The sequence below is a fragment of the Rhinolophus ferrumequinum genome, chromosome 14, assembly GCF_004115265.2.
Source record: "Rhinolophus ferrumequinum isolate MPI-CBG mRhiFer1 chromosome 14, mRhiFer1_v1.p, whole genome shotgun sequence".
NCBI lineage: Eukaryota > Metazoa > Chordata > Mammalia > Chiroptera > Rhinolophidae > Rhinolophus > Rhinolophus ferrumequinum.
The window spans coordinates 8,956,032-8,981,074 of NC_046297.1; the positions used below are offsets into that span (position 1 = coordinate 8,956,032).

The 25,043-nt window shown below is 38.0% G+C and overlaps 1 protein-coding gene across 1 annotated transcript in view; it reads left to right on the plus strand.

Annotated features, from left to right (window-relative positions):
- Window positions 1–25,043, plus strand: part of STAU2 (staufen double-stranded RNA binding protein 2) — a 227,899-nt gene that overhangs the window by 44,945 nt on the left and 157,911 nt on the right.

Genomic DNA, 25,043 nt, shown 5'->3' on the forward strand with positions numbered 1-25,043 from the left:
GCCCCGAATTTGTTTTTAAAATTTCAAGCACTTTTGTCCTGGATTAGGGGAAATAAACAGCATCCTCTATGGTTTTAATTGAGACTCATTTTATTAATCTATTGCTCAAGCTCTGAGAACCTAGTATAATAATTAGTTCCCTTTATTTGTATTTGAAGCAACGGTCTCTCACAAATGTCTCTTTTGGTTCAGTTGAGCAAAATGTTGCCTTAACAATACTTATTTACTTGTGTTTTTTAAAAAATATCAGGGTAAAGTGACAGTTCCATTGATGAAAAATCTTTTTAGTGTGGCATGTGACATAGATGAGTGGGCTTTCTGCTTTTAGAAATGTGTGAAGAAAATTCATGCAGGTTGCGATTAGAACTCTGGGAAATTTGAAAATTCTGAATCTTTATTTTCCTCGTTGGTTTGGAGTGTTCCTTTATGAATCGAAAAATACTGTTATATACCAGTATTCTAAATACTGGTATACTCAATCTCTTTTATGTATTTTCTTGAATTATTGATTTTTAGTGAAGGGTTTGTGAAGTTTTTAATGTTAATTGGATTTAGAAAGAAATTTAAGTAAGGTTTTTAATACAAGTGATGTGACTATTAATGAGTGTTTATATTACATGTTTATAGAAGTTTCAGCAATAGTAGCATTTCTTGGAAATGGAATACTGTGTCTAATAACTTCTGGGCAAGATTTTGGGTGATCATCAAAATAGGCCATGTTTCAAAGATTGTTTTTATGTTGGTTACTGGAAACTTAGAATGCTAAGTATTTTCTCATAGAAAGAGTTTGGTAAATGGTGGCAAAGTTCCCAAGATAGCCCATAAAAACTCATTTTAATTACAATGAACAGTGTACCTTGTAAATAGTTCTACTTTGGGTTCCAAGGAAAATTTTCCCCTTGATGCCACCTGATCCATGGGAATGAGTGTCTTTTTAACTGGAACAGTAACTGGAGTCGAAAAGAAAGTTCCAGACACCATGAGGGGCCACGGAGAGAGACAGTTTCTCTGTCCACAGCTTTAATTTCAAATTGTTTATTAATAGAAGCAAGTTTAGTCAGCCCAAGGAAGGGTTGGTGCTTTAAGTGTTGGGCGTGCGTTAGGAGAAGGCGTAATGACAGTCGTGGGCTAAATAACCAGATGGAGAGGCAGCCAGAAAGGCAGCTGAAGATGGAAAAAGTGACAGAGGCAGGACTTCGTCCAAGACCCTGTGGGTAAGATGTGCCTTAGAGCAGTGGTGTAGAATCAAATACCATGTTTCCCCCCAAATAAGACCGGGTCTTGTATTAATTTTTGCTCCATTCGGGCTTATTTTCAGGGGATGTCTTATTTTTTCATGGACAACAATATTCATTTATTCAAATACAGTCCTGTCATCTTCTTCTGGAACATCGTCATAACGTCCTAAATGCGTCCGTCTGGCTGACGATCCTAACTGGGGCTTATTTTCGGGGTAGGTCTTATTTTCCGGGAAACACAGTAGTTAGTGCAACCTGAAGTTGGTAAGGAGTGGCGATGGCGTTTTAGGACAAAACAATGTTTATATTTTGTAGGAAATTTCTGCTTGTTGTTCAGGTTTTCTGTATCGTGACTCTCCCCCCAACTTGATGTGCCTTGTATCGAGAGTGGTTCGTATGTGAAAATGTCTTAGCATGTGTGCTTCTGTCTATATCTCCTTACATTTTCTGTAGTTTCTACTTCATGAAGGTAGTTGCTGTGTTATGTGGTACATAGATATTCATAACTGTTATGTATTATTTGAGAATTGTGGATTTTAGCTTTAAAAACGTGCTTTTGACGTGAATGCATTTTAGCCAGAATTCTTCTTGGCTATCAGGATAAGAATCACTGTTTTCTTTTTGTTTTTATTAGCCTAGTATACCTTTGTACAACCTTTTAGTTTTAGCCTTTCTCTGTTGTTGGTATGTCTGTTGTATGTAGCATAGTTGGGTCTTGCTTTATGAGACAGATTAAAAATCTTTTTCTTTTAAGCCCAACACATATTTGACTTGAGAAACAAAAGGAGACTTTTTTTGATAGCCTGATTGGGGATTGGTTGGTAGTATGTACTGTTGGGTGTTGGCCGTCTGCTGCTTCAAAGTTTTGGTGAAAATATATTTGAAGTGCATGATAAGATAACAATATTTGTTTATCAGCAGACAAGTATTGAAATTAATATTTTTATTTTTCTACCCTAAGTATACCAAATTAAAGAAGTGTATGCATAAGAATAACTGATATAATTAACAGTCATTTGATAGGTCTTAGCGATACCTTTTTGAGCTACTTCCTAGAAATTGAGAAACTGAATAATTGTAATAAATGTGTAACACATTCTATTCCAAATCAGATAGTTTCTAGTTCTTTGCTTTCAACAAATTGCAACAGGACCCAATCCAGTTGTGACTTGGCACAGCATTAAAAATTATTCCTGATGGTGGGAAACAACTTTTGCTATTACAAAACTCAGGGGTGATTGACTTCTTAACATGAATTATGTTTCTCAATGATTATACCTACCTAGAAAACTGAAATAATTAAACTGAGAACCTAGTATCTCATTGTAGCAGTAAGAGATATTCTTACGTAGATACAGCAATGTACATTTTTTTTAAAGCCCTATCCATCTCACTAAGAAGCATGCCCAACAAGATTTTACTTTTCGTTTCAAAATTAGCATAATTTGCAATATTTATGTTTCGTTAATCATCTGCTAATAATAATTGCAATAATAGATTATACCACTACATTTTTAAGCATACATGCTTCAGGTTCAGGAAATATAAACTTCTAAAAATTTTAATTAACATCCATATTTTTGATACTTTCAGGTGTAAAATTAATAGAGTTCATGTATTTTTGAAGTAGATGAGGATAGATATCAACTTGTTATGATATTTAAGTTCCTTTGGGTACATTTAAAAGGAGTGACATAACATTTTTATTTTAAAATGTCAGTATTTACAGTAAACCAGAAACTGCATTCTTTGCAAATATTTACACTTCTAATGAAAAATTTTAGATTTCAGTTAAAATTTAAGATGTTCTAAAAATATACAAGAATGTGTATAGTTTTCAGAATTCTTTTATGGGGTCTGAGCATTAAGTTTGATGACCGTTACCATAGATTTATTTGATGAAAAGCTGAATTAGAGATGACAGTTGTGAAATGCAAAGAAGGTGTATATTTTCATCTTGATTTGCACATGAATAGGCAAATATGGTAGTTTGATGAAAATGGCCTGGTAGTTTTGAAAGTTTTGAACATGAATATAGCAGTCTTAATTAGTCTTTTGAGCCCACAGTGAAATCTTATTTTCCTTCTGTTATTTAATACCGTTCTTCCATTTATCAAATAATAAAATTGTGTTTATCATCAGCATTTCTGGTGTACTACAAGTAAAAATATCTTGAACCATTAGAGGGCAGCATGAATTTATTTATGGAATCAGCTTTTACAACCTGAATGCTTTGAGTCGCAGGTTTAATGTAAGCGTCGTTTAAATTAACTATGAAGTTTTTTAGTTAAAATTCAGATCTTTCATTTGGAATTTCTGTAATATAATAAAAAAGTGATATCATTATAAAAGTAATGGTAACATTACTTTTTTGACTTTTTTCTCTCACCTCCCCTGCCCCTAAGTACATTAGAGTTTTTTTAAATTTTGGAAAGTGGCACCGTTTGTTTGATTCTGAACCCAGTACTTACCTTGATTTTTAGCTGAAGAATTACCGAAGTCAGTTACAAGGTGCTCTGTGAAAAAAGGGATTTGAAGACAAGTTTGGCAAATGCTGCATACTGTATCCCTCTGAAAAATTCCGTGAGGATTCTTAAGGATGTCGTGCAGAAAACTATTTGTCTGAGTGGTTCCCAACTCTGGCGGAACAATCAGACTCTCCTGGAAAGCTTTAACAAGTCTGATGCCAGGCTTTATCTAGACGAAGTAAATCAGAGATTCCGGTGGGGGAATGTGAACACCAGTGTTTTAAAAAGTTCCCCAGGTGATTCTAGCGTCAAGCCACGGGACACACATTAGCTTCTATTAACATCAAGGAGTGTTGTATGATATGCTGGCTTAAGTAGTCATAGACCTTTCTTTACACGAGTTAAAATAGAAGGTAAAAATGACAGTTAACCGCAATCCTCAGGGAGTCAGTTGTTCTGGACTCTCAAGCTTTTCAAATCGCTGAGCATTTACCCCTTTTGAAAACAAAGACTTCTTGTTTCAGTAATGGTGGATAGAAATTTCTCTAAAAGGTAGCGCATACATTTTTCATGTTAAAAAAATGCCACAATTTTGAATACGAAGAATCTTTCATGTTGACTCAGTGCCAACCATATAAATGGCAACCATTGTTGTAAGCCTTGTGGTTGGTATGCATGACATGGTTTGTCCTTATGCCAGATACACGTAGACATCAGTTTCCTGAGTACCCAAGTCTGCCGTTGTGACTTCCTCAGTTATCCTGAGCTGTCAAAATGTCATCTTACTTCTTGTTGCATGTCAGTGTATCTTTGTATAGCGGGGCTCCTTACTATAATGCTGCTAAATGGCTATTATCTTGAAAACTTATATTGTAGTTAGAATTGGGAACAAACAAGACTTTGAATCAGGCTCTAAAGCGCTCTGATAGGTGTGAAGTACTTGAGCTTTATTTAGTCCATGGATTTTTTGACTTCTGAGTTTATTTTTCCCTTCATACATTTTGAGTTTCTTCTCCATTTTAGGTAGAATGAAGTTGTCAGTTAGCGAAATACAGGTTTGGTGAATTTATATGTATATGTACATTATATATGTTACATATAATTATATATATAATGGTGAATTATACATATAGATATGAGAACGAAAGGGTTCATTTGTGCATGATTTTTCTCTCTTCTTTTGAATATAGGAGCTCTCCCATTCTCCCACCCTCCTCTCTCTTTTTTTTTTTAAAAGGTGAAACTTACTTTCCAAAATGAGATTTGCTAGTAGGTATTGCATACTCTTATGAAATTGTGTGTTGGCGTTGATGATTTCTTTCATGTCACCTCTACAAAGATGTCTTTATTAACTTGACCTTTTTATCTGGTGTTGCTTTTCTTTTCCCATCTAGAGTCTTCATGTACTTTTCCTCTGTTGTGTTTTCGTTACCTTTTGTCTGCAGAACCTTTCTTTTTTACCCTTTTGATTTTTAGGTGTAATAACTTCTGTTCACTGATTTCAAAAGAAAAAAAAAAAGGAAAGAAAAAAATAGGACTATAGGAGTTTGGAATGAAAAAAATCCTTTTCTGTGAATTGTGGATTAAAAGTCAACAGAGATAGTTGTTGATTCCACATAAAATATTTCCTAACATGAGCTAAAGTATAAGAACGTGTCCTACATTTAATAGTATTTAAATGGAAGTGGTGTTATCTGTCAGAGGTACTGAAGACAGGTTTTCTTCCTTTGCTTGATGTAGATGAATGACTTTTAAAACTTCTTTGACTAGCCTGTGGTAAGGGATAGTTTTTAATGTTATGATGCAGTATGTGTATGTATACACACACATATATACACATTTATATAATAAAAAGAGAAGATTTACGAAACAGGTGTGTTGTACTTAATATTTTCTGTTTTGTTCTATGAAAAATGCTAGCTGTGATTCACTAAATTCATTTCGACCTGTGAATGGGTCATCATTTGTACTTTGAAAAACACTAATCTTGATGACTTCTAAGGTTCCTTCCAGCACCAAGATTCTTGTCCACTATGAATCCATACTCTCATCGAGACTTACACTTTATTGAACAGTGGGGAACCCAGTTAAGTTAGGACTGATACTAGGAATTCCTTCAGGACATCTGGATGTCCAGTTACCTTAGAGGTGTCATCAGGTACTCAAAAAGGGTAGAATCGCCATATGAAATCTGCGGTTTAATTAAGACTATTGTGCCAATGTTAAGTTTTTAGTTTTGACTGATGTCCTGAGGTTGTTTTATGTAAGATTCTAACTACCATGAAGGAAAACTGGGAGCAGGGTACATAGGAGCTCTCTGTACTGTCTGCACCATTTAAAAAATATATGTGTAATATTACTCCACAATCAAAGTTAAAAGTATAGAAAAGGACCTTTGAGTAGCACAGTGCTCTCAATAATGATAACCAAAACCTAAGAGTCTTTTTTTTTCTCTTTGCAATTTTTTTGTGCTATATTGATGACAATGCATTATAAAGTTCACTGTTCTGAACAGTAAGTTTTTTTGTTTGTTTGTTTTTTAAAGATTTTATTGGAGAAGGGGAACAGGACTTTATTGGGGAACAGTGTGTACTTCCAGGACTTTTTTCCAAGCCAAGTTGTCCTTTCAGTCTCAGCTGTGGAGGGTGCAGCTCAGCTCCAGGTCCAGTTGCCGTTGCTAGTTGCGGGGGGCACAGCCCACCATCCCTTGCGGGAGTCAAGGAATCGAACTGGCAACCTTGTGGTTGAGAGGACACGCTCCAACCAACTGAGCCATCCAGGAGCTCAGCGGCAGCTCAGCTCAAGGTGCTGTGTTCAATCTTATCAACAGTAAGTTTTAACAGGACTCATGAGTTAGAGAGAGAAACTTAGTAAGCAGTATTAAAGCTGAGTTTGCCAATTCTGCTCGATAGTTGTCTGAGAGTTCTTTTTGGGTTTTTAGAACTCAGAAGAATTAGTGGAATAAATTCTTTGAAGATGTTAAGAGAAATGGGTGAAGGGGGTCAAAAGGTAAAAAAGAAATAAATGCAATTGATGTAAAACAACACAGAAATTTTGAATCATATTCAAAATATTGACTTTATATATATACATATTTGTTTTTACATACATGAATGTATATTATATATAATATGTAAAATCACGGATGCACACCTATTATTTCTAAAATGATGAAAATAAAACACTACATTCTGAATCTTTAAGATAAAAAATACTGCAGCCACTAGCCATGTGGAATATGGTAGTGTGACTGAGGGACTTCGTTTGTAAGTTTATTTAATTTTAGTTATGAGACACTTGCCTGGTGTGGGGCTCCCTGGACCTCTCCCTTGTAGTCGAAACTGTCAGGCTGGAAGGACCACTCTAGGACGGCTGCCTCCTAGCCTGAAGCTACTGTTACGCTGAGCCCAGGGGACACGTACCGTTTTGTCTTAGATGGACCTTGGGCCTTTCAGGGGACACCTGGGTTAATGTTCCCCTGCGCTCAGCCTCTGTCCCCATAGGAATGGTAATTCCCTGACGCGGGAAGCAGATGCAAGGGATGTCCTTCCTGTGTGCGTGCGACACGTGACTGGGAAGCACAGCTTACGTGGGTGGTCTCTTCACCAAGTGTACTGCACCCATCAGAGGGTGGTTACCGGGCGTGGAGAGTGTTTCATTAGAGCAGTGGTAGGAGATGAAGCTGCAGAGGGCGGGCAAAGACTGGATCCTCCAGGCCTACCCTAGAAACCTGGTCTTTCTCTTACGTGGGAGATGCAGGTATTTTAGGGAGCAGGAAACGTGACCACATTTGCATAGAGACGCAGTAGGAGAAGGGTAAGAGTAGTTATGGGTACATCGGTTAGGAGACTGTTAGAATAAAAACAAAGACAAAAGCAAAAAAAAAAAAAACTGTAATGATCCAAGTACTCTGCTATGTGTTGAAGAAACAAGGATGGGAACACGTTATTCTGTCTCTGACTTAAGGAGCTGAGTCTAGGAGATTAGAGAGATGATTTCAGTAGAAAGATCAGTGCTCTGAGAGAGGAGGGTTGGAGCGTATGTAGGACTATAGGTGAGTGTGTTTGGCCCAGAGGTTCAGGTTTGTAAACCTGAATTTAATGCTGGAACAGCTTTCACAAATTTTCTACTTAGACATAGTCTCACAGTACTTTAAAACTTAGAGACTGAAGGGATATTTATCTGATCCCTACTGATGAGAAAATTTTCCAAAGTGTGTTTTGAGGAATTTTAGTTTTTTGGGGATGTTAATAAGTACTGTACAGAAAAAGGAATTGAGTAAGTTTGGAGAGTAACATTAAACCAAAGGATTTCTTTGCTGCAGGACTTCTCAGAACTCATGATATGCTTATGTACGTTATAAATCTAGAAATGTCTATAACGTATAGCATTTCCCATGTCCTTTGGCCATGGACCCTGTTACGTTAATGAATCACGTATGGATGCAGAACAAACTTTAGGAAATGCTGGCTTATGCGATTTGTTCAAGATCTTAACAACTAGTTAAAGGTAAGCTGCAGCTACAGTACAGTTTCCGTGACTGTCCTGTGATTTTCTAAGATGTTTCAGTTTTACCATGTAGAACAGCATTAAGTATGAAAAGGCCAGAATTCTGTGGCCACATTGTAATACTATTTTACATGTGGGGTGAATGAAATTCTAAATTTGGCATAAGTATAACTAATAAATCCATTAGAGTTCAATGGGCAAATATTATATAGAACAAATTTAATTCCATGTGAAATTTACGACCTAAGAATGTGTAACAAAATCACATTTTTCTGTTTTATGACCTCTCTTTTTTGTGGCTTTGAAATATTAAGAATACTTCATTTTAACTTTCTTAGTTTCGGTTAAGTTGTTATTTTGGCAGATAATGCTGTTTTAGAACTTAATATATTGGAAAAAGAATGGTATAGTAAAAATGCAACAGTATTTATATTCTATTATAAAAAAGAATGTTTGGAAAGTATTACTAGTACCATGTTTCCCCGAAAATAAGACCGGGTCTTATATTAATTTTTGCTCCAAAAGATGCATTAGGGCTTATGTTCAGGGGATGTCATCCTGAAAAATCATGCTAGGGCTTATTTTCCAGTTAGGTCTTATTTTCGGGGTAACATGGTACCTGTTTTTCATGTATTTCTAGATCAGGGGTTGGCAAACTGTAGCTGACGGGCCAGATCCAGCCTGCTGCCTGGTTTTGTAAGGTCCACAATCTAAGGCTGTACTTTTAAAAATTATTGAAAAAAAATCAACAGAAGAGTACCATTTTGTGATGGGTGAAAATGATACGAAATTCAGATTTCAGTGGCCATAAAAAGTTTATTGGCGCACAGCTCCACTCATTCATTTATGTACCGTCTCTAGATGCTGTGACACTACATGCAGTGGCAGTGTTGAATAGGTGTGGCAGAAACCCTATGGCCTGAAAGCCTGCGCTTTTCAGAAAAAGTTTGCTGACCCCTGATCTAGATTAATGAGCAGTAGAGTTTATGGGTTTATTTGGTAGGACTAAGTATGTGGAATATAGGGAACTATGTTTTACATGTAACCGATCTCTAAATAAATGTCTTCTAATAATCTTGACTTATTTGTCCCTGCTCGGTCTGTTCTTCTCTTTTTTCCTGGTAGAAGACGTGTAAGTTTTATTTTAACGTCAATTAATTTTCTACTTTTTTCCTATTGACCAGTTAACAGTATATAATGTCATATATTGTGATTGGAAGCCCTTGGATTTGGAAAGTAGTTTATGGTAGAATACACAGAAATTTGGAATGATTTTATATTTTTCCTCATGGACTGGATTTATGTGAAAAATGGTTATATTTGAAGTTGACTTTGATAGACTAAGTCTTTTTAATAAAGTTATTTCAAATGATCATATAAGCAGCAGAATGCTATTCTTATTAGATTTAGTTGGCCCAATGAATGAATAATCGACTTTTTCCCCCTAACTCAACTGGAGTAAATATTCTTAGAATACTTCACTTCTTTGATTCGAATGCTGCTAATTTTAAGTTTTTATTATGTGTTCTATTTGGTAGCTCTCTTCATGGCTATTAAGAGGGTTGATTTCGTTTTTGTTTCCAAATACATGAACACATTAGCAGATGAATTTATTTCTTTTTGTAAATTTTGTGGTTTGGGAGAAGTAAAAGTAATATCAAACCAGAGCAAGAATAATGCAATTACGGTGTCTTGTTCAGAGGTATGTAAAACATGAAGTTTTGAAGAAGCAGCTTGAAATATGTAGATACCTCTAAGGTGCTCAAACACGTCGTTTTCAATATAGTTTTTTGGTTCAGTTGTGATATACTCGTCTTCATCCTGAGTCATCTGAGAGGGTTGTAGAGAATAGGTACCAAGTACAGCTCATCAACACCTCCCTACTAACCCTTCATTTATGAAGAAGAAAACTAGCTGGATGTTGTCGGCTTCCATGTCTTACGTCTTATCATCTCCGTCCTCTCCCAGATCTTCTCATAATGCAGTCTCCTTGCTAGCACAAGTGAAAAGTATCAGTCCTTCCTTCAAAGAGCATAGAAACGTTATACACAGTCTCCATGATTAAAGAATTTCTGAGCATTCATAAATTGTGGTCTTATTCCTTTGTTGATGTAGGTACAAAGATAAATTGAGTAAAATACAGAAAAGCTATTTTTCAGTTGTATTCTGCCTTCCCTTGTTTTTGTTAAAGTAAACTGCCCATGTTATTTTTGGTCCAAGGAATATAGTAAATTTAATATGCTCTCCTCACAGATACAGACACAAAAAACCCAAAGGACCCCCAAAACCAAAGGAACTAGTAAAATTCACGTATCATTGTAATATAGAATGATTTTCTGTATTAAACTGTAACACCAAGATGGATACAATCTAACATCAGTTAAACTAAGTAAAAAGAGTTTGGAATGTTATTTGTTTTTTGTTTTTTTGCACCAAAGTAAGGGTTATAATTCATATCAATCTTTAGGAATTAAAACATATATCGTGGCATTTTCTCATGGAAACCATTTGTATGTTTGTGTTTTCAGAGATGGTTAATTTCATTTAGCAATGTCAGAGATGCCCAGTGAAGAGACTGTGAAATAAATAAGACACTGGATGATGACTGCACTAAAGAATATCTTGGAAAATATTGTCTAGACATTTAGTGGATGCAACCAGTGACATTGTAGTTATATTTGAAGTTACTGTGATGGACTAAATCTTTTTAAAAAACAGTATTTCAAATGACCCAAGTAGTCTTCTTACTGTTTTCAGTTGGCTCAATTAATCAAAAATTGATTTTTGGGAAAAAAAAATGTACCTGCAGTACGACTTTCTCTTGCGTTAGAATAGTTGTTATTTGAAAAAAGGAGGGGTGTCTGTTTCCTTTAGTCATATAGGTTTGGGAAATGCTGAATGAAGGAAAGTTTAAACGTTTTCTTATTGTAGGACTTCTCAGAGCTTTTACTTTTCAATTTTTGTGTGTATTTTTGGATTTTTTTGTATTTCATGTATTACAAGGTTTTTTTAATTGGCACGTTAATGTAAACATTGTACCACCCCTGCATTCTAGCACCCAGTCTGCCCTTGCCAGTTTTGTGTATGTCCTTTCAGGACGTTCTCTGGCTATGTGTATATTTACTTTAAGAGAGTATCATTCTGTAACAATATTCTGAATTTTTTTATTTGAAATATACCTTAAAGATCATTCTATATCAAGATATAAGGAGCTGCATCATTTTTGTAATTTTAGTATAAAGATTCTAGAAACCTATAGATGTATTTAAGACCTCAGCACAGATGATTGGTTTTTTGTTGTTGTTCAGATTATAATTTGCTGCAGGAGAGTGCACTTGGCCATACTGGAAACAGGACTGCTGCTTTATTTATTTTAAGAACTGTTTGGTATTCCACTGTGTGATTGCTGTATAATTTATTTAACCCATTCTTTATTCGTGGACATTCAGTTTGGAATGTATTGCTGTAACAATGTTGCAGTGTATATCTTTGTACATACATTTTAGCTATGTGAGACATTTCTTATAGGTACTCTGGTTACAGCAATACATAAAATAGACAAATATTCAAGAAATAAAATCAAGTTCCTGCCCTGTTGAAGTTTACATTCTAACTGCGGGAGACAGACCATAAAAAATGAGTATAATAGGTGTGTTTTATAGAAGATGATGAAGTGAAAGGATGCTTCATGGATAAATGAAAAAGGAGAGCAGAGTGAAGGCATGAAGGTTGCAGTTTTACATCGGGAGGTCTGTTGAGAAGGTGAGACTTGAGCAAGGGCTAAACTGGAGGGGCGTGAGATCTGAGGGTGTCTGGGGGAGAAGCAAGAGGGCAGCCCCTGAAAAGGTAGGGCGGTTGCAGGGCTCTTGAGTAAAACAGTGACAGGATCTGAGTGACCTTTCAGAAGGAGCACTTTGGTGACCAAGAGAACGGTTAGGAGGTTATTACAAAAATCCAGACTAGAGATGAGGCTGTGTTGAATCTTTTGGGGTTTTCGCTGATGTAATTTGGTGAAAAATGATACCTCTTTGGCATTTTAATGTGCATTCCTTCACGAATGAAGTTGAGTGTCTCCTCGTATGTGTGAAAGTCATTTGTATTTCCTTGTCTGTGAATTGTGAGTTTATAACCTTTGCTTATTTTTCTGTTGATTTGTCTCTTGCTTGCTGATTTGTACATCAGGTGATTTCAAGTATAGCTAAGGATGAAAACCGCAGACCTAGTGTGATCCCAGCAGTGTATCCTGAAACTGCCTTCAGGTCACAGTGGTCATTCATGCCCAATGTCAAGAGCGACCTGGAGAGCCCGCCGTCCCCCCAGTGCACCCGTTCCTAGCACTTCCCCAGCCGGGTCCCACCTGCAGCCTTTTGTTCCCAGTTCACCCTCCTGCAGCAGATCGGCCGACTTCACACAGCTCAGAGCCTGGCCCTTGCTAGCCCCGTTTCCCCGCTCCTTTCCAGCCACGCGCTCCCACGCGGTGAGGACCGTACTTGTGCCCTGTTGCGCCTAAGGGGGGCTGTGGAGCTGGTCTCCCTTTGAACCTGGCTTTCTGTAGGCCAGTTCCTTAGCCTCTGTTCTTGGTTCCCTCAGCTGTAGAATGGAAATCACAATTGTATTTACCTCACGGGGCTGTTGTAAGGATCAGCTGACTTACTGCATACAATGCTGGCATCCAGTAAACTGCTCAGTCTGTTAGCTGTGACCACTTCTGCAGGTAACAAATATTTATTGGACTCCTTGTGAGTGTTAGGTAATCATATCACATACAAGATGCTAGGATTACAGTGAACGAGACTCCCTTTCCCTGTGTCGGAGCAGAAATCAGTCCTTACTTACAGCTTCCGAGAACACCAGCCCGGGGACATATGTGAATCACTGAGTCTACACTTTGTACTTTATTGATGAAATTATATGGCCTAGTACGGGTTTGCAGGGGACTCTTGTCCTTAATTTGAGAAGGAAGAGAATACTTATTTTGATTTATTAGAATGACATTTTGATATAACAAGAGTCAAATGACAGCTGAGATTATAGAGTTAGCTTTTCATCTGGTTGACTTCGTCGTAAGTTCACCAGCTCTGGAGTGTTCGGTTTCCGGGCAGAATTTCTCGGGCACGTTTGGGGTGATTGGCTTCCTGAGGGAGGGTGTGTGGTCAAGCCCTTGTCAGTCGTGATCAGCCTCCTGCATTGTCGTTCCAAGTCTTACAATCTCTGATTACATTGTGGATTTTCCTCGTCTCACAAGCAGTGACATCCTCTGCAGATAAGACTGTATAGTCTTATTTGCAAGCCTGCCTTTGGTTCTCTTGAGTAGATGTTTCAGCAGGATAACAAAACGTATCGTAAGTAAAATTTGCTCAAGATACAGTCTTCCTTTAGTCCCATGTGGATTATCAGTTTTTCACAATTCTCCATGTTGCTTCCTCCAATATTTCTGGAACCTTAACACACTGAGTTTCCATGACTTATTGATTTTGCTTGACATATTGGAAGGCTTTCTCCAAATCAATAAAAGCACAAGAGTTTTTACTGCCTTGAGCTTCCTAGCTGTCAATATATCCCATTTTAAAACAAAAATAAACCTGTCTTATGTTCTGATCTTTCCTAAATCCAAACAAGTTCTTTATGCTGAGTTGCAATAGTTTGTATTTCTAATGTAATAAAATAATCTTAGTATCACACCGAATAACATCCTGTATTTTTCATCCTTGTTTGCTTTCATGCTTTTTCTCTCTCTTTCTCAGCCCTTCTCTCTCTTATTGAGATGAAAATGAGCAACTTCTACTCGTTAGTGATTCTCTCTTAGGCAGTAATGTTTGGACTATATATTTAATTATCTAAGGTATTATTTTCATCATGGCTTACTGCCTTTCTCAGTTCGAATTTCCTGGGAGCTTATCATTCACTAATTTCCCAGGCTTTTTCTTGGCTTCAGTTATCAGAACCTTGACCCACTTGCTTTCTTTCTTTCCTTATTATTTGTTGACATTCTCACATTCTCTGGTCAAGATGCATTTCTTCAAAGATAAATGAGTCACTGGGCTCCTACACTGTGCTTGACTGACAGGTCACAGAGCAGTCTAGAAAGATAGAATATAACCCCAAACATGTAAATGAGTGTCCTTTAAGACATAAGACAAAGACAAAAAAGGTAATAAAAGTAACATTATTCATTCTGGTATGTTAAATTCTTCTGACGGTTTATTTAGTGGTTTTTATGATATCTGAACTTAGCAGTGTGTCTTTTGCACACTGCCTGATGTTTGGAAGTACATTGAGGTTCCTCAATGACGGATGAACCGAGTGCCAGCTTTCCTGTATGAAACGGAAGGCTGGAGATCAGCCAGCGCACTGCAGCCCTGTCCTGGCCCCTGCAAGCAGACTCCATGAGCAGCTAGTGGCGTGGTCCCCAGGTTGTAACAAACAGTGCCAGAGGCGCTGAAACCTCGCAGCAGCACCATGGAATGTCTAAGAAGGACGTGGGGTAGTTGCCAAGAAAGAAGGCAGGCAACCTGCTGTGCTTTCCTACGATGACCTGGCACTGGGTGGAATTTACCCAGGCTGACACGGCCAGGGAAAGGCCGACCTGGCTCTCCACCCTAGGATCCTGTGTCTTCAAAGCCCATGCTTTTCCTGCGACACCAGGCTAACTCATCAACATCTGCTCTTTGGGAATATTAGAGTATGACGGACTTGTATAAGAATGTTCTCAAAAGCTGTTTTGCCCACAGCAGAGAATTCGCAGTACGACAAAAACGCAATCTCTTGTCCGTCTTACGAATAGGAACAAACCATCACAACCAGCGGTCCGACCTGTGAGCCTTTCAGAGCCCTGAGTGTAGTCAGACTGAACAGCAAGCAGTACTTTATCTTTCCCAGGATTGTCTGACTTATTTGTTGCCATGTTTTTGCTTCAGGGTACATGGCACAGATTAACAGGATTTGGTGATTCTCAGCTTAGTACATCCTGGAGTGAGACGCAATTCATACCCATTTATTGATGGGACGTGCACCTGGGTTACCTGCAGGAACACAGGAAGAGGGCGGCAGAGATCACTGCGTTCCACGTAGCACTCCCCTGAGGATTTGCGCCAGAAAATTAATTTAAAATGACTAGGAATTACATTGCTTAGCGTCACCTTAAACCTAGTAAGAGAGTTTTCGAAAAGTTTCAGGTACTCTGTTTTAGCAGAAAGGTGCTTTTCACACTTTACACTGTGACAAGATCCAGGGAGTTCAGCAAGTTCTTTTTGCCATTTCTTTGAAAAGTAGACGTTGAGTCAGACGATGGTACTGCTCCAGAGGATCTGTGCAATTCCAGTAAATCACCTGGTGGGGATCGTGACGCCAAAGGAGACATTTCTAAGACCCTTGAATGGTACCAGTAACCCGAGACTACTTGCATTGCCTGCATCTGACAACATAGTTAAACAATTCTATTTCTAGTTTCAGTTTCTATGAAGGCACAAAAAACACCCTGCATTTTAAAAAAAACATACATGTCTTTCTAATGATTGTGGGACTATGAAACAAATTGATTATCCATTTGATTCATGCTTATTGCAGATGAGAGGATAAAACATAGTTTGTAAAATAATTAAGTGTACCTATTCCTTGGCATACATGTTTAGAAGTTTAACTGTAATTTTTATGATGTGTTGACGCCAACATTTTCCTATAGAAATACAACTGAAGTTTTAATATTGGGCAACAGTGGGAAAATGGGATTTAGTATGAAAATATTTGCTTTATGTAAACCTTTTTATGAATGTAGCTAATGCATAAGTGAAGTCAAGCTGTAAAAACAATTAGCTGGGAAAATGCCAAGTAAATTTTTTATATTCCAGTGAATATCTGTTAACTACATATTATTGTTATCATTAAACTGTATGCAAATGTACAACTAGATTCCCTTAGATTCGGGTTAAAAAATCAAAATACTAGAAGTATGCAATAAGTCTGATTACCGTTTGCATCTCCAAACAAAGCACATTAATCTTTCTGTAATACCACTGATGTAATGTCTCTATGTTACTTTGGGGAGTATTTGAAGTGGGCAAGCATCCAAAGTTGATAGTTAATTCTGATCAGCAGAGGCACTGGAGGAGATGTCTGGGTTGGACATTGTAACAAAGCAAACAATTTCTAAAGCTCTTGGAAGATTTCAGTGCAAATACAATCATCCACTTGATTCTCTTATTCTAGACATTACAAACTTAATTTATCCAAAAAGGGTGTGAAACCTCTTCTGAAAATATAATCTGATTTGTGTGTATTTTTTCTTTTTAAACTTAAACATCTCAAAAGCATATACTTTTGGGCTGAAGATAATGAGGAAACAGAAGCATTTAAAATATTTTCTAGAACCAGTTTCAGGAACCATTTTGGTGCTGGAAAGGACATGAGAGTCTTTACATGAGTGGTTTTCAAAGAACATTCTCAGACAGCCTTTCACCAAACATGGCCTGATGATAGAATTGAATAATGAGAATCTTCTTAGAACTCAAGGAAAAAATAAGCCATATTTTCCATAATTTTGTTAAACCTAGCACACAGTGTTTAGTAAATACATATTAACCACTTAAAGTTGTATTTCTCTAAAACAGTTTATCAACGTGTTTAAAGTGCAACATGTACTTCCAATGCACAGGCACACCATATATATGTATTTGAAAATTGTCCCTGAGTAAAGACACAGATACACTATGATAGTTCATGAAAAATGCAGTCTCTTCTTTCTGGTATGCCACTTGAATAAGGTTGAGAAAGTTGTTACAGGTAAAAATCGTTCCTATTACCCACGAGTCTTAGAGAAAGGAAGTCCTCTTAGCCAGTACTCATACGTCTAAGTTCCAGCAGTTGGAACTTAAAGCCAGCTGATCTTAGTGTAAATCTAAAGAGCTTTTCTTCTGTTCACATTCTCCCTCACTGTTTATTTACTTTAAGTTTGTAAAAGTACTTGACAAACATTTTTAATTGTGTTTCTTAAAATGTGATGTATCTTTATTAAATTCAAGATAAAAAACTTTTAGCGGATGAATTAAACAAGTAACCTGGAGAATGCATAGACTCTTAACTAAGGCAGGGGTACTACCTAAAGCAGCTTACCTCAAGGTGCATTTCATAGAATACACATGCTAGTTCACTAAAAAGGGAGTCTTATTACCAAAAATATTGAGGAGCTTTTGAGGATCCTCTTAAATAAGACCATCATATCCTAATATAGTGCATTTCCCTCTTGAAAACATAACTGCAGACAACATGAAGCTTATGAGAAGTCAAATTCATTAACAAATTCAAATATATATACGTATACACACACATAAATAGATACCATGAAAATTCGTTACATATCCCACACAAGAAGTTAGAAGAGGAATAACAAAATAAGTCTGACGAAGGAAAATGAATGCAGAAATAGATTAAGTAGAAAGCAGAAGAATAATAGGGAAAAACATGCAGAGTCCGATATCTTGTTCTTAGGAAGAACCAATAAAACATAAATATATGTACTCTAATCAAAGTAAGCCAATGTGAGTTGAAAGCACTAATACGCAAAATGTGGTCTGATAATGAGGGAAACCTATAGATGCACAGGAAATGGAAATTCTCATAAAGGACTACTTTGTGCAACTCACGAAAAACGGTTTCAGACTTCAGAACCTGGATGAACTGGGTGATTTTGTAGGAAAATACAAATGACTAAAACTGACCTCAAAGACCTAATGGCTGCAGAAGTAAAAGGATAGATACGTAGTCAAGTAGCACCACTTCCTCCACTCCCCTGAAGCAAAGCCCCTGGTCAGAATGGTTTCACAGAGATTTTATTGAGCCTTTGAAAAATAGGAAACAAATTATTTTGAGCAATCAAATATAACTTTGATGTCTAGCTCAACAATGCTAGTTTAAAATAACAAGAAAGCGTAGGGCCTCAGATCGATATTATTTATAGACTATCAATGGAAAAATCCTAATTGAAATATTGGCAAACAGATTTTGGCAATACATTGAAAGAACAACCACCATAGCCAAGTGGGATTTATTCCAGGAATGTAAAATTGTTTCACTAATAGAAAATATGTTAAATAAAACTTACCTTATTAAGAGATGAAAAAGTAAAAATTGTTAACTATCTACACAGATGCTAAAAATACATTAAAAGCCGATTCTTGACTTTGAAAACTCAATAGATTTTGACTAATTGAATACTTAACATTATAAACTATATACTCTACAGATGCACAGACATATACTCTCCCCGATCCCATCCCATCCCATCCCATCCCATCGGCAGCATTATACTTACTGAGTACACACGAGTTTACCATTAAAGTAAGAAACAAGGCAAGAAGGTCCGGTATCAACTGCTAGTGATTAAGTTGGTGCAAAAGTAATTGCGGTTTTTGCACGTATTTTTTTAACCTTTTAAACCACGATTACTTTTGTACCAACACAATGAGGGGAAATCAAAAGAATAAAATGTGGAAAGAAATAGGAAAAATTATCATCTTTCTGCAACTTCTATACGATTGTTCATCTGGAAAATTGCCAGAGAATCAACTGAAAGCATATTAGAGGCAGCCAGGTACAAAGTGAATATTGAAGACTCCAAACGCCTTCATATTCACAAACAAGGGCAGGAAAGAAGACCCCTGTAGGAGGCGCTCCAGTGCGTGTTTAGCACGCATAACAATCACCGAGGCTGTTTGGTAATAACGCAGATTCCTGGGAATCCGACTCCATCCAGCGTCCCCTTCCCACCAGCCTTGAATCTGCGTTTTAACCGATGTCCCCAGACCCCACCAGGAGGCCCTGCTGCTGTCCGAGAAATGCTGCCCCACGGAGCCCCGCTGTCTGCAGTGCCATTTGCCTGCCTGAGACACTGGCGTGTCGCTCTGCCATGGACCCTTCTTCTCAGTTACAAAGGGGAGATGCTTCCATCGCCCTCTGCTTGTCACCCCCCGCACAGGAGGCACGCGTGGCTGCTCCGTTGCGTGCAGTCTGTCCAGCTCAGAGGCACGTGGCAGGGCCGGGAAGGAGGGTGGTGTCCCCTGGGACCTGTGCGTCCGGGAAGCCTTGCACGGAACCTCCAGGACGGTCGCAGCCCTTCTGCGGGGCGGCGCTTCGCTGGAGTTGAGCGTTCATTTCTCACCAGCCCTGTAGTCACTTAATTCCGGCATTCTCGAGTGCCCCTCAGCTTGATTGGTCACTGATGCTTGACAAAACCGTAACTCTGTACCCAGGAAGCTACAGCCAAACACAGCTATGCAGACTGGTTCCATCCTGAAATAATGGCCACCATCCTTAAATAGACTGCGCACTGCCTGCAACCCGACTGTATTATTCTCGTCAGTTCCGTCTTGTATCTTCAGAGGTGACTTGCCTAGACTGTGCAGTGGCCCGACCACGGCTCTCCCCTTGCCTCTCTTTGGGCAAACAGCAGCAATCAGAGCATGTAACTTTCCGTTTAAAACCCTCCAGTGGCTCCCATTATATGTGGAATTAAATTCTGATTTGCTGCCTGGCTCCTTCTCATCCCTAGTTTCCTACTTCTCACCCCTTGACGTACTGCTTTTCCAGGTATAAGAACACAACTTTTTTCACAAAAAAATGCCCAATATGTTACCTCCCCAGGGCCTTTGCACTGCTGCCACTTGCTCGGAACACTTTTTCCTCACATGAATTAGGCCCTTAATAAATATTTGTGGATTTAATAACTGAATTCACAAACTCCCCCGGGCAAGCAATTAAGGGCAGGAAGAAGACCTGGTCATTTACTTCCTAGAGTGCCTAAGAGAGGGGTGCTTCTTAGTCCCTCCCCACTCCAATTTGGTCGGCTAATTTCTGGGAGTCTGCCAAGAACGTAACTAGGCCTAGGTGAGATCACGTAGGAAGATAGCCTTGCTGTGAGAAACAGAAGATTGAACCCTAGGGAGCAGCAACGTTAAAAAAAAATATATTTCACGTAACATAAAATTCACCATTTTAGCCATTTTAAAGTGTTCGATTGCGTGGCGTCTACTACATTCACAATGTTGTGCAACCATCACCAGTATCTAATTTCAGAACATTTCCATCACTTCCAAAAGAAACCCCAGAACCATTACCCCCATCCCCCCTCTTCCGAGCCCCTGGCAACCGCAGTCTACTATCTGTCTCTATGGATTTGCCTGTTCCGGACATTTCATCGGAATGGAATCATGCAATATGTAGCTTTTTTGTGTCTGGCTTTCAGTCAGCATATGTTTTCAAAGTTCACCCCCACTATAGCACGTGTCAGTACTTCATTCATTTGTATGGCTAGATAATACATTTTCTTTATCGATTCTTTATCAGTTGATGGACCTTTGGATTATTTCCATTTTTTTTGTGTGGCTATTATGAATAATGCTGCTGTGAACATTTGTATATACTTTTGTTTTGTTTCAACACCTGTTTTAATTTCTCTTGGGTTTATATATCCAGAAGTGGAATTGCTGGGTCAAATGGTAATTCTTTAATTTTGAGGAACTGCCAAAGTTTTCCATAGTGGGTGCACCATTTTTACGTTTCCACCAAAATGTGCAAGAATTCTGGTTTCTCTCCATCCTTGCCAATGCTTGTTTTCTGTGTTTGTTTGTTTGATTATAGCCAGCCTAGTGGATGTGAAGTGGTATGTCATGGTGGTTTTGATTTGCAATTCCTTAATGGGAACGTCAGAGTGTAAGCACGGGCTCCAGAAGGATGGGTTAGGAGAGGAGACACAGAATGAGAGCGAGTAGAGCAAATCAGTCTCCTGGACTTCTAGGAGGGCCTTCCTAGGGCCCCCAGCATTCTCCTCGGTAAAGACATTACCATTACCCTACCGAGGGTCCAAATGCTGGTACAAGCGGGGTGGCTTTGGGCAAGCTAGTTCACATCTCTGTTTCTAATGTGTAAACTCAAGTTGAGGTTCTGATGACTGACTGAGAATAGTACGTCAAGTGCTTGGAGTAGGGCCTGGCACATAGTGAGTGCTTTATGTTTTTGCTGTAACCATGGTGATGATGATGCTGATGATTTATTTGGATATCCATTTAGGGAAACGTCGAGAATAGGTTTACACTGGATCCAAGTGTGGGGTTGGGGTTGGTGACTGTGTGTTTACAAAATCAGGCTCGTTGATAACATGCTCTGCTTTCCGTGATCCTGTTGTGGATTCTAGCATCAGCGTCCCAGTATAATTGATTTCCTCTTGTGGCTCTTATTCTGTATTCCACAAGTCATTCCACGTGTCTATCAAATTTATACTTTGGACACAGATTTACCGTTATTTGTTTGGACAGGGACTAGACCTGCTTCAATTAAATATTTTCCTCTGTTTATGCGCCAGTAAACCGTATTGTTTTTTAAAATTTGAAATTCTGAAAGAAAACATCATTTGTAATTCCATCACTTCAAAACACCCCATCCAATCTTTTAGTGCACATCTTTGTGTGTTTTCCCCGAGGCATTTTAAATATAATAATTCTACAAACACAAGATCCTTACAACTCTTTTAGAGCTTTTCTTCAGCTGCCCTGTGAATCTTTTCTCATAGGTGCTAATTTTTGAAATTCCTCGAGACTTAACATTCAGATCTCATAAAAGATATATTTTCAGAATTTATAGATGTGAATAGAGAAAGACCCCTCTCCTATCTAGACATTTTATATGCATACAAGCTTGACAATATGCCAAGGACTATTTTATAGCTTTCTGATAAAACCTATTATTTTTCTATAGCAAGAAAAAGAATGCTTAGCAGTGCCAAAAAGTGTGCAAAGAGTCAAAATAATCAACATGTCATTTGAATTCTAAGTTTTGGCATTTAGAGTTCTTTAAACATAGATTCTGCAAATATTTTACAGATAAGTAAACTGAGATAGAAAGATTAAGTGACATTTCTGTTTTAAGTCAATGTTAGAAATAAACACATAAACCCAGAGCCTCTCCTTATTAGATTAGAAGATAACATATTCATATATTTTTAAGACATAAACCTGTAGAAGAGATATGAACACTTAAGCTGTGTTGAGATTTATGAATAATGCTATCAAATAAAATGAGGCAATTATTTTTCAACTTTTTAAAAGTTCTAATGTTATTTGGAAAATGTCTTTCTCACCTTGTAAAAGTGATACTTAGGAAAGTGGAGATGTTAGAGAATAAGGCGGTCACAGAATGGGAGGGAGGATACGTGGATTCTAGTTTACAAAGATAATACAAAATGAGTCTATAAAAACGGCATTAATGAAGTAACTTTAGGGGAGATGGCAAAGCATACGGTGTAGAAAGTTGTTATAACCGACAATCAAATATAAGAATAATGCTTATATTCTCAGAAGAATACTTACATGAGTATAAGAATGTAAAATCTTTCCCTTTCTTCAAAAACAAAACAAAACTGAGTCAAGAATGCCAAGTATTAATTCAAAGGAACCAAGTATACTTCATTTCTTTGTTTTTTGTATCGACTTTTGAAAATAGGCCAAATCTAAAGACTTTTGGGGGATCCAAAGAAAAGGAAACTTTTATTTTATTTGAAACTGTATTTGTTTGTTTATTTTTTGCAGACAGAGGGCCAAAAGGTATGGGGAGAACAGGCCTTGCAAGCAGCTTTTATAATATTTAAAGTTTAGGCGGTGTATGCGTGATACCGACTAGTCTCACTTTCACTCTCAGTAGGTCACTTAGTTGGGTCTACTGTATTTTTGGTCCTGCTTGACGTGCCATACTGTAAAAACACAAAGTTTCATCGTGGAGTACCGTTTGTTTCAGGGGCTATTCAGTAAAACACCTCTGAAGTCTAGTAGTGGGCCTTAGGTTTAGAAAGAACTCTTGCATTAGGTTCTCTGGCCTGCCAAGGACATACATGCAGCCAATTTAATAGCAAATACGAGCAAAAATAGAAGAGGAGAAAGCAGATGTTTAGGAAACTCCTGAAGAGTTTTCTGAGCTCTGAAGTTAGGCAGACTGAAGTTTGACTCCTAGCCACTCTTTTGGGGAGGTGTGTTACCTCTCAAAGTGACCATAGGGACAGCTGTGTCACCAGGCTGCCGTGAGGATTACACGAGAAGGAGATAGAAGCACCCTCCTCGTGGTGCTTGAAGGAAGGACTGCACGTGGTCCTTCGTGGAGTTGGACGCAGTCGTCAGGTTGCATCAGCCGTATTGTAGGCTGTGGTGCCGTCACGGAGCAGTGGCTGTTGGACTCACTGTGCAGATCTCCCCTCTCCCTCCAGGGAAATCGGAGTGAAGAGTCGCTTCCATCCCAGGAAATGATGCAGCACATCAGGCTTAGAGCCCAGGAATCTGCATTTTTGACAAGCACGAAAGATTCTAATAAAAGTGGGATTGCACTTGGCAAGGTTTTCCTGGGTCTTTTAACAGTAGTCACTCTAGGGATCTAAGCATTGACCACCAAATTCTAATTAAGAAAAATTATTCCAGAATAGCAAATGTAAGATGAGCTGAATATACACTACTTTGTAGAAATCGGTGCATCACTTACTATACGTGCTTTACCGAAAATGAGCTTAATGTTTGAAATGAATAAAAATAGCCGTAGGAGCTCCATTAAATACAACATATCAACCTTTAAAGTTAATAAACTTAGAGCGTTTCTTTACCAGAGGAAATAGGTATTTAGAGACCAGGACCTAACACAAAACCTTCTCACCGTCTCTCTATAATTGAATCTGGGTGCGGTTAGCGAGAGTGCTCTGGTTAATCTTCATTGTCGTCATGATATGAGGAGATGGGACATAGAAGGTATTCAGATTACGTGGGGCAGATCATTACGGAACATTGTTCAGTAAGAGGATGGGGTCAAACTGGAATGAATCAAGTCAGGCGTCTGGCCTCGGCATTTCCTGTTGTTAGTGCTAGAATGGTTAAGAACACAACATACCTAATGTTCCCTCTGATATTTATGTGGCATAGTTTATATATACATATGTATCCCCATGCACGCACACGAGCATGGAGCCATAGTTGATGGCCAAAAAAGGAAGAGGCCCCAAGGGCTCTTTAGTGCACAATTAATATTTTGGTTAGAAAAATCAGCAGATTGTTTCAGTATGGTTATGTGCTATGACATCATGTTCCAGTAAAGTTATAATGAACAGAAATTTTGTTTGTCTCTGTGGCAAACCGAAATGAGTTTTGTAATTGTCAGCAGGCCTGAGTGATTACAGTGGCGCCCAGTCCCTCCATTGCAGTTAAAGGTCTGTCGGCATTCCCGTTGTGGACCTCTATTTTCAGAAGTGCATAATTAATTGTAAACATTTGCTCTATGGGGAAAACTGGCCATGTGCGCTCCCAGGAGTCCATTTCGGATTTCAGGTTGTCTGTGTGAAGGTTTTGTAGTGGAACCAGTGGAAGATGGGTGTGGAGGTCTGTGGAGGTGGGAAAAAGGAATCTTTTGGGACACAAAGTAAAGAGAACCTGCATTCTTCATATTAGTCTGTCCAAATTTCTGCATTAAAGGGATCTAAAATGAAATAGGTAATTGGAGACTGCGCATTTCAGCACACAGTTACTGTAACCAAACAGCAAAAAAAAAAAAAATTGTTGATTTTTAATGCTTCTTAGTCTCTGCATAAGCTATAGTCTTTTACTATAAGCTATTCGTTTCTTCCTTTAACTTTTTTATATTTGCCAATAAAAATGAGAACATATGACATATAATAAAAACACATTTAAAATACTTTATCTTAAAACAAATTAATAGAAAACTGTGTGCCAAGAAAATTGACTCTTAAGAATTTAAAACAGCTTCTTTCTTTCTTTCTTTTTTTAATACTCTGGATTTCTCCACTACCTTTGAT